The following is an 8292-nucleotide window of genomic DNA, read 5'->3' on the forward strand; positions in this document are numbered from 1 at the left end:
TGGCGCGGTGCGGCATACGCAAGTTGCCAGCCAAAGGATAAGCAGGAGTTGCAGCATTTGGCACATGAATCCCTTCAATAGGCTGCGTGAGCTTTTGAATTTTGCATTCTAAAGGTGGAGTGGCTTCTTTGTTGGCTCGGGGTAGATGGCTTCAATAGACATATCAACATCAGGCAGAAAAACAATGTGATTGCGCGCTGAGGGTTGATAGTCGATGGTTGAATGAAGCTTGATCAAGCGCATTGAATCTGATGCCATTGACAATATAGAAAACCAATGTGTTCATGGCGCCTTCAAGTTTAGCTTCAGAGGAATTGCCTTTCATAGGCCAGAGAGTACGCCTCAGAATATGATATACTTTGCGTGGCAAGTACTCAAGGTCCTTAGCAAAGAATTCCTTGGGGTATTCAGCATCATGGGGCAATGGCTTCATCATGCTCAACATTTGGCTCATGTTGGGCTCTGGCTTCTGGAAATGCTTTGCAGCTTGTTCTGATGAAGCTGACAGCAACCAGGTTCGTAGAGCTGACCTGGAGTGGGTAGGGAAGTAAGCTCTATGATATCCTGAGCTTTGGCTTCATGATGAACATCACCTGTCATCACCTCAAGGACCCAAGTCTTCGAATCCCTTTTGTAGCCTCGAATGTGTAGTGTAGCATAGAACTGTAGTAGAAGCTCTTTGTTCCAATGTTCCTTGTCAGTCACAAAATGCAGAAGACCAACGTCCCTAAAGTAGTCAAGAGCTTCCTCAAGGCATGGCTCATTTAGGGACGCTTATGCGAAAAAATCCGGTCTTGGTTGTATAGGATGCAAGAGTAATAGCTTCGCGCTAATGGCTCCAAAACCTGTCAGAGGAGATCTTGGGCTTCGTTTACGGGTTCTTGGCGCTGTCAAAGAATGTATTGTGCTCTGTGAAGCTGAGCACGCTGAATGAGCCTTGTGTTGTGGCAGCACTTGGAAGCCTTGGCAGTCTTGGCTTTGGCTTCTTAACCTGAGGCCTCTGCTCCACATTATAATCATATTGTGGCCCGGGAGCAGTGGGTGGAACCACCATGGGCCATCTGACAGTCACCAACTCACCATGATTGAACGCACGTTCCATAGTATGAGGCCTTCATGGAGGAACAACGTCATCAAAGATGATCGGCGTCACGATGGTGTCAGTAGTCAGATTGGCTTCAGGCTCTAGATTATCTTCAGCCATGACAGAGGCATTGGCTTCAGTGGCGTTTTTGGTGGCAGCCTCATTGTTTTCAACCTCCATCTGTTTGACAACTGGAGGGTCGGGCATGATCACATTCTCTTGAAGAATGACTGGATCACCAGCAAGGGTTGTGGCTTCTCTTTCTTCTCCTTTCTGTTCTTATTTTTCTTCTTCGGCTGATGCAGCCGGAATGTCTTCAACAGCTTTGGCTTCAGAGTCAGAGGCAGACACAGAAGGGGTCGCTTCAGGAAACACATGACGTGCTACTGAGCTAGTATGTTGCACTTCCTCTGCTGGAATGCTGGACATGGAGACCTGTGGCCTGAGGCCTTTGCGAAGCCTGTGGAATGCTGGCGACGCCTTTGGAGAGGGAGTGGTCTCTTCCATGTAGTTTTCATCAAGTAGCACCGGAGTGGTGCCTTCAGCAGGTGGAGTAAGGGGTGTCTCATCTTACATAGGGGTGTCTTGTTTTTGTCGCTCGGCCGATGAGTCATCTTGAGCAACTGGCGTCAGAGGACAACCAATGCTAATAAGTTCACTGCTCGCGAGAGCAGGCCATGATACCGACTAGGGCTCGATCTGAGGAAGGACTTCATCATCATTTACATTTTCTTCACGACCAATGTCTTCAGCTGCGCTGGGGTCAACAGCTAGAACTTGTTCACTTGCTTGAGCCTCTGTGGAAGCAGGCTCATGAATCACCAGGCGGCGTTCTTGGTTGGTAGAGGCAGGGAGAGCAACCGAGATGGGTTCAATGATGAGGGGCTCTGGGCAGCAGCACGCTCTTTCTTTGAAGACTTTGAAGCCTTAGTCTTCATCTTCTTTTTGGAGGGAGCATCCTCAGAGGTGTCCTTGAGCTTCCTCTTTCTGGCTTCGGCTTGCCTTGTCTTCTTCATTTCAGAAGCTGCTCAGGGGACCTTTGGCGTCGAGCCAGTCATGCTGGCAGGGAAGACAATGCTTGGTCATTCCTGCCGTTGAGCTGCGGGTTTGGCTTCAGCAGACTTCTTCTTTTGATTGGCAGCCATTCTGGGGTCGATGCCACGACGCCCAAAAGCCTTTCTCTTTTCAGCTTCATTGTGTGCTTGCACACATTTCTGTGCATAGTACTTCATGCACTCGCATGAGCCTGTGGCTTCCTCACGCTTCTTGTTGAACTCCGCCTTGAGATCTTGCATCATCTTCTTGAAGATTTGCACATCAGCCACACTGAGCTTGGCCATGTGCTTCTTGAAGTGTGCCTTCTCATAATCAATCTTGTTATTGAGCTCGACTATTTTCTGAGCCAAGGCGAGTTCATTGGCAATGGCTCCGTGAAACGTGACGCTGATGTCCACTGGAAGCTGCAGATCATCAATGTTGATGCTTTGGTCCTCAAACCATTCATCAATGAAGTTGTTCAGAATATCAGCATCAAAGAGAGGCAGCTCTTGAAAGATCTCTGCCTCTTCCTTGCTCTTGATCAGCATCTCTAGAGTTTCATCACCAAGATCTTCATCACTAGACAGATCAATGGTGTGGTCTTCATTGTGCAAAATGGCAGCAGGAGTCAGGTCATGCCCTGAAATCTTCTTGAGCTTCTTGGTCTTCTTAGTCTTCTTGAAGACACGAGACAAGTCTTCAGACTGCACACTGGGTTCAGGAGGTGTAGTCGTTAATGGGTCACAGTCGAAGCTGTTGCTGCAACAGATGGCTTTGAAGCTTTTGACCTCTTTTTCTTCTGCTTTGGTGGTGCAGGTGCATCTTCAGAATCTGCATCATCCGCAGATTGATCCACTGTGGCCCTCTGAGCAGCAATGTGGGAGAGGAGCCCATCGAAGCTAGTGAATGGGCCGATGACATTAGGATTGGCATCACGTGTACCATCCGGCCTTGGAGCAGACGGACCAGGGTTGAAGTGGAGTCCAAGCTCCTTCCTGTTCTTGGCAGCAGACTCCTTTGCAAACTGAAAGTTGCGCTTGAAGAGATTGTCGTCACGACACCATAGAAGAGACGATGGGTCAGCATTTTCTGGCTGAGGTCCTCGGACCATGCAAGGATAGAAGCCTTGGGCAATAGCTTCAGGCTTCGACTTGGGTTGCAGATTCTTGTATAGAATATCGCCCCACGGGCGCTTGATAGCATTCTTCTCAGCATATTCAGGTGTGACAAAGTTATACTTGAACCACTGTTCAGCCCAATAACTTCGAATCCATTGGATTCTGGTCTTGCGCTGATTGTAGTTCTCTTCAGGATCTGTCTTACAACTCAAATAGACAAGGAGGAAGATCCAGAGCAGTATTGCCACGGTGCTGGCTGCCACCCTTCTTTGCAGATTTCTCAGAAGCCATAATATTCAGACAGAGAGGCTTCAAAAACGTGAAAGGCTTCCGTCTACCTGTCAAACAAGAACTGGCTTCAGGGGAGTCAATGTGATGCTGTAAGAGTTCTGCAAATGAATGCAGACTATGAGAACCAAGGGATTCTCCCACGGACATGTACCTATGACAACATTAGAGATGCGAGGGAAGGGGAAGAGGTCATATGCATTCTCAGAAGATTTTGAAGATAAATTAGTTTGAAGACATTGACCTCATAGTGCGAAGACATTCACTTATTTGAAGTGAGTTGGTTCTAGATTTGTACGAATCCATGAATAAGTACAAGTGAGGAATCTAACTAGTTATGAAGCATAAGTGAATATACTTTGCAAGATATGAGATTCAGAAAGAGACAGATCCAAATTTGGAAGTGTAGAAACCACTTTTAGTTGAAGTGGATGGATTTGACAGATCAAAAAGGTTGTAAAAAGTGAGATTTATTTACCACAGACGAACAGCTAGACGAGGCAGAAGGGAGGCCGAGCAGTCCAATCTCCCGCACCCTAACATGGCGGCGGAAGACACCTACGGCGGCAGTGGAGAAGAAGAGGTCCGCGGCCGGCGTGAGGACGGCGTCGAAGAGGTCGCAGCAGCTAAGCGTTTCGTCTCCGGCGTCGACGCGAGCTAGCAGTGGTGCTAGGGTTTGAGCGAGATGGCGAGGTGGAAGAGGGAATGATGACCGCTCTAGATGTGTATTTATAAGGTGAAGGGTTGCACAAGACAATTACGTAGGTGCCCCTGGCGGTTCACATCTAAGGGACACGTGGCATGCATGCAACTCATTGAAAGTTGTTCCATGTTCTCAAGCATGCCTGGTTTGTCGGGTGGTCGTTCCGGCTTCTCCGGTATTCAGGAAAAAGAGATATAGCATTAAAAGAAGGTTTAAATGTGTGTCTCTGTATCTTCAGCTCACAAGGATGCAGTGAAGACATTTGACACGATTCAACAGAATGCATATGACTAGATAGACAGAATTTGTACGTGGATGGCAGCAGTTCTACAGTTATGCGTGGAGGAACTCTGCTTGGTGTACCACATCACGGCGGCCACAAAATGGTGAACCATACTACTCTTCATTCATCTGTTCTATTAGTTCTACTCCCTCAAATTTCATTAAACTTGTTTCCCAACTAGATGAACTACTGTAGTTTGTGAAGTGGATGCACGAGTACATGTTTCGAAGTAGATACACTATAATATATTTTGAACCTGATGTACTAGATTAGCATCTGAAATTTTTTCACCAGATTAATTTCTGAACTTGATGTAGTACCGTAGTTTCTGATCTTGATGCACTAGTGTAGTTTATAGACTTGATGTATTAAAAGATGTTTCTAAACTTGACGTACAAAAGTAGTTTCTGAACATGGTCTGATGTTATTTTCAACAGCAAAAAATAAAGTAAGAACTTGATGAAGCACTGCTATAGGTCTTTTATTCAACAAAAAGAAAACTAAACATGGAGTAAGCAGCACTGCTATAGGTCTTTTATTCTTGAACTTGCTGAAGCATTTGGTGAAGCACTGAAGATACCAAAAAAGAAAAATAACGTGGTGTACTTGAATTTCATTTCAGAACTTTGTGTACTAATATCTGAACTACATTCAGCCATGACTTATACTATATAAGCATCTACCTCTTGGATTCATAACTTTTAAACAAAAAACAAAAGAATTAAATCTTGAAAAAAGAACACTAATCTTCAATATGTGTGTCCCCTTGCAGGCCCAAGCGCCTCAAAGAGCTCCTGAAGAAGCAGAATTTGTACACCTGTGTCGGTTTTAGCATTAAAGATGACAAACAGATGCTGAAGAAGTCTAGTTTGGAGATCAACCCCAATAATTCATCGACATTCAGCGCAACTGGAGAGTTCCAAGCACCAGAAAAGAGTACAACTCCTTAGCTGATGTTGCAACCAGCGTCATCCACCCATTCTACAAAGACATGAAGAATAAGATCGACATGGAGGAAGACCATAAACTGTGGGGGATCAGCCCGCCCCCAGACAAGCTCATCGAGTACACAGGAATAGATGCGTATGCCACGTACAAGTCATGGAAGATAATCGACAACATCAAAACAGGTCCGGAAATTTCGAAAGAGAAGGAAGCGGATCCCTACTACAACTGCCACTATGCGGGATGAAGAGACATCAAAGTCTACCTTCGTGTTGCATGCGCTTGTGCTTGTCCTTTATCTTGTTGTTTCAAATTCGTAGTTTACTTTTGTTAGGTTGAACCAGCGTGCTTATGTCATGTGTGTCAGGGTTGAAAAAGTTTGCTTATGTCATCAAGTACATCGTTCGCTTATGTCGTTGAACAAGTTTGCTAGCTTCCTGTTTTGTTTATCCATCATTTGAAGTTGAAGTAGGTTGTGAATGAACCTTTGTGGCTGTTATGCAGCACTAGTCATGGAGCAACAATCACACAGGGATATTTTCACAAAAACAGTGGCAGACTAAAGACAATAGCAAATAGTAGGCTTGGACGCTCATTACAGCTTAGTCCTGTACGGTAGTACTAACACACTAAAAAATAGTTTTTAGTTTTAGAAGAACACTAAAAAGACTAAGTTGCTGCCGAGGACAAAATTCAGTACTAACAGCATCATGCTTATAGTCGTTGGAAAATTACTAAGTACCGCAACAGGAAGAGCCAAGAACCATCAGTACGTATTTCATCTTTACTACAAAATAAAAATGGAACGGGAAGCGTCAGTACTGGTACACTTGAACACACAATACATCTTTATTACAAAATAAAAAGGAACGGGAAGCGTTAGTTTGCATTCCCTAAAACATTGACACACTAAGAATAACACTGCTAGTACAATTGAAATCTTAGTACAACTTAGTTTATACGGCAAGTACTATGATGATACCAAATAATGCCTTGATAATAATCACAACATAGAAACGGAAGGCCAAAACTCAATCAAAAAGATATCAATTCGACCAAGGAGAAAAATCACAAGAACCACAACAGAAGCATCAGTCCACATTGACCAGTGAGGTACTAGTTTCAAACAAAAAAATAAAATGATCACAGTGCTACTACAATGGAAATCTCAGTACAACTTAGTTTATACGGCAAGTACTATGATGATACCAAATAATGCCTTGAGAATAGTCACGACATAGAAAAAGAAGGACAAAACTCAATCAAAAAGATTACAGTTCGACCAAGGAGAAAAATCGCAAGAACCAACAACAGAAGCATCAGTCCACATTGACCAGTGTGGTACTAGTTTCAAACAAAAAAAAGGGGATCGCCCAAGGACAGGCCAGCCACGCCCAGGAGGATACACTTGGAGTCGAGCCCATAGCAGAACCGTTAGCGAATCCATGGTAACCTAGACTGCGCGGGGCAGCCGACAAGGGCCCACAGGTCATTGAACAGAGAGTGAGCACCGTCTATAAGCGCCCAGGTAAGTATGCAGAGGAGTTTGACAGACAAGGCACGACAACGCTTATAATCCGGTCGAGAGCCCCTCGGGTAGCGAGGTGGGACTAAACTCAGAGCGCACACACAACCAACAGTCCATAGTCGCGCTCACGGGTCATTTGGGCTGGAAAAGGGCCAATGCGGCTGCTACTCCCTCCTCTCCAAACTCTCCTCACCCCACCCCAGAAGGCCCGCTGAATAAAACCAGAGGGCGTGGCAAAAAAATATAAACTAATACAAAAAAGTTTGAAAACTGCATATAGAAAATTTCAAATACATGTTCGCAAGCAAAATAATTCTAAATTCAAATATAAAATTAATAATAAATTTACCTCTTCAGCACAGAATAAAGGATTAAAAATATGCTAGAAAAACAATGATACTTTGAAGTTCAACTAAATATGTTACAAAAATAATTATGAACTCAATAGGACTATCTGTTAAATGTAGCTAATTTAAACCAGTGATTTAACTTTTACTCTAAGGTTCAACTACTAAAATGCAAGAAGTTCAAACAAATATTAGCTCTCAATTTTGCTAAATTTCTTCTATTTAAATAAAATCTGGCTAGAGATCACGTAACAATTTTGTCGTAAATAATCACAATCCCAAAAAAATTCAATTCTAACACATTATATGACACAGTTCTTCATAACAAGGAATGGTCACTCCACTCACGCTAGATCCACAAATACTATTGTGACACCAATTTTAAAACCCTTACGTTGTATGAAATTACAATTCAGTACTCATAGAACTATACCATAAGTACACGAAAAGACTTCAGTGCAAAAATAAAACTTAACCAAAACAAATCCCCGAGAAAACATACACGAGTGAAACAGCTGTTCAACCACATTCTCATCACGGAAAAAAAATTAAAACGTTGTGCCACGCTGAAAAACATCACAAAGTATACTGGTTATTACATAGATGACAAGACATCCAAACACTACATACAAAGCCTACAATGTTTTCAAGACATAAATCACACAAGTATCCCATTCACTACGCAAATGATAATCATTTTTTCTATCCACTAGGAGCCAAAGCCTGAACCTCCTCGGGAAGCTCCGTCAATGAAACCTGGTTATTCCGGTCGAACACAACTATATACATGTCCTCAGCATTCTAATCAACAATACGCGGCTGCAAAAGAATAAAACAAATTATCAAAAATCATGACACATAAAAAGGAATAGACAATCAGCTAAACACAGAAAGTGAAAGCTGAACAAGAAACCCACATCATTATTTCGAATGTTCTCAATGTTCTTTTCACCATCAT

This window comes from Triticum aestivum, chromosome 3D (assembly GCF_018294505.1).
Source record: "Triticum aestivum cultivar Chinese Spring chromosome 3D, IWGSC CS RefSeq v2.1, whole genome shotgun sequence".
In the NCBI taxonomy this organism is placed as follows: domain Eukaryota; kingdom Viridiplantae; phylum Streptophyta; class Magnoliopsida; order Poales; family Poaceae; genus Triticum; species Triticum aestivum.